A 2,906-nucleotide genomic window follows, 5' to 3' on the forward strand; every position below is an offset into this window, starting at 1 on the left:
GATATATTAGCATCTAGCTCTGGAGGTCAGAAGTCTGAAATGGACCTCACTGGGCTGAAATCAAGATGTCAGTGAGGGCTGTGCTCCTTCTGGAGGCTCCATGGGAGAATCGTTTCCTTGCCTCTTTCAGGCACGTTGCTTAGCTCTCGGCGCGTTCCTCTGTCTTCAAAGCCAGCAATGCTGTATCTCTCTCGTGCTGTATCACTCTGCTGCTCCGTTTTCAGAGTCACATCTTTTTCTCTGACTCCTTTAGGGACCACTGTGATTATATTGAGCCACCCAGATAATCCAGAATCATCTCCCATCTCAAGGTCCTTAACTTAATCCCATCTTCAGTCTCTTTTGCCTCACAAGGTCATGTATTCACAAGTTCCAGGGGTCAGGATGTGGGCATCTTTGAGGGGCCATTAATTTCCAGGTGGTGCTAGTGGTAAAGAACACGCCTGCCAATGTAGGAGACATGAGACATGGGTTCAATCCCTGGATTGGGAAGATCCCTGGAGGAGGGCATGGCAACCCACTCCAGTATTCTTGCCTGGAGAATCCCACGGACAGAAGAGCCTGGCAGGCTACAGTTCATAGTGTCACAAAGAGTCAGACACCACTGAAGCAGCTTAGCACGCATGCACGTGTACTGCCTGCCATAGCAGTACAGTAAGAAAACTGTAGATGACATAACAGTCATGACCCGTGTCACATCATTCTTCTAAATAATTCCATCATTGCTCCCTTTTGTTATTATTTCAGTCCTTTAGTGTAGTTGAGAATAGTTGGCAAGTAATGATGAAATGATTTCTAGGATTAGGAAATAGAGAAGTGTTTCAAGAGATAGGAAAAATAAGATCACTAAAATCCCAAAATCTATCTTAGATTTACAAAAGTATCCTATGGACCCATGGGGTAATTGCAAGATATGGTAATATTTTTCACTATAAAATAATAAGTACAATTTCTCTATTGGAAGATCTGTAAGGGAAAATAAAAGCTTATAACTATCAGGCCTTACAAATAGAACTGCTCAAGAAATAAACCAAATTAAACAAATTAAAATCAGGTGCAAAAGACCCTGACAATATACTGAAGTTTAGACTGTACTGAGCAAAAGCCCTATGTGTGTTGTGTTAATCGCTCAGTCATGTCCAACTCTTTGTGACCCTGTGGACTATGGCCCACCAGGCTCTTCTGTCCATGGGATTCTCCAGGCAAGAATACTGGAGTGGGTAGCCATTCCCTTCTCCAGGAGGTCTTTCCAATTCAGGGATCAAACCCAGGTCTCCCGCATTGCAAGCAGATTCTTTACCATTTGAGCCACCCGGGAAGCCAAGCAAAAGCCCTATCTACTCTCAAATAAGAATATTAGTGCTGTGAAAGGGAAAGTCGCTCAGTCGTGTCTGCCTCTTTGCAACCCCATGGACTATGTAGTCCATGAAATTTTCCAGGCCAGAATACTGGAGTGGGTAGCTGTTCCCTTCTCCAGGGGATCTTCCCAACCCAGGGATCCAACCCAGGTCTCCCACATTGCAGGTGGATTCTTTACCAGCTGAGCTACAAGGGAAGCCCAAGAATACTAGAGTGTATAGTCTATCCCTCCAGCGGATCTTCCCAACCCAGGAATCAAACTGGGGTCTCCTGCATTGCAGGCAGATTCTTTACCAACTGAACTAACAGGGAAGCTATTAGTGCAGTAGTATAGGCTAAATCTGAAATTCTGAACATTTGAGCTTAAAATGTGTTGGGACAAAATAAGTGGGGCAGAGAGGGAAGAATTAGTTAGGGCAAGGTATGCTGCCATTACATAAATAAACCCCCAAATTCAGTGGCTTTAAGAAAAAAAGTATATTTGTGTCTCTCATTCATATCTGAGGTTAATGTTGATAGCTGGCAAGTATTTCAGCTCTATGTGGTGGTTCAGGGACCCAGCTTCCTTCCATCTTGTGGCTCTGCCCTCCTTTGGGAACTTGTCATCTGCGTGGTTGAGGTCCCAGCTGGCTGTAGAGAGCTCAGAGAGAAGATCCAACCTCTCTCTCCAGGCTCAGCTCCAAAGAGGTGTTATCACTTTCTATTAGCTAGAACATCGTCACATGACCCCTCTCAACTCCAAGGAAGACTGGTACTTGTGGCCCAGCTGTGTTCCCAGGAAAAAGGGATTGCATGTCAGTGCTCAGTTAGCAGTCTCCCACCGCCAGGGAATGAGCTCTGATGGCCAGTGATGCTTTGATCATGACAGACAAGCCATCTCAGCTCCTGAAGGACAAGAAATCATCGCAACACCTTACAGAGCAGTAGTTCTTAGTAGGTCAAAACTGAGAATCAGAATGACCAGGAAAGCTCTTTTTGATTCAGCCTTACTGAAGCAGGCATGCTGAGGGGGATCACATTTTGAGAAAAATCCCCCAGGAGATTCTGCTATGATGCCGATCCATTGTGAATGCAGATGAGAGAGGTAAACCAGATACCTAAGGAGGCCCTTCCTGTAGTTAGAGCTGTGTGTGGGGATTGACCTGGCTACGGTCTGCATCCTCAGGTGTTTCCTGATTGATCATACTCGAACCTAAGATCCCCTCCTCCAACTGCCAGGCCCAGGCCCAGGTTCTGGCCCGTAAAAGGCATTCAGTGAATGTTTGTTGAATGTCTTGTTTTTACTCTCACAACAGAAAAAGTAGAGTGGGGAAGTCCTTTCAAATGCCTTCAAACCAACAGATGAAAGTGTCATTTGACTCAATCTGGTTTCAAGAAGAAGCAGAGATAAACCACCCCAGAGGAAAGGCGTTTCCCAGGTATCACCTCCAGTGAAACTAGCATCTGCTCTGAGAGCAGGGCTGTCCCTCCACCCACCCGAACCCCGACCCAGCCAGGGGTGTCTTCACCTTGAACCTTCAAGTTGAAATGCAGATTGTTTCAGTAGG

This window comes from Bos grunniens, chromosome 2 (assembly GCF_055505025.1).
Source record: "Bos grunniens cultivar Pamir isolate PY7600 chromosome 2, Bosgru_T2T1.0, whole genome shotgun sequence".
Lineage (NCBI taxonomy): Eukaryota > Metazoa > Chordata > Mammalia > Artiodactyla > Bovidae > Bos > Bos grunniens.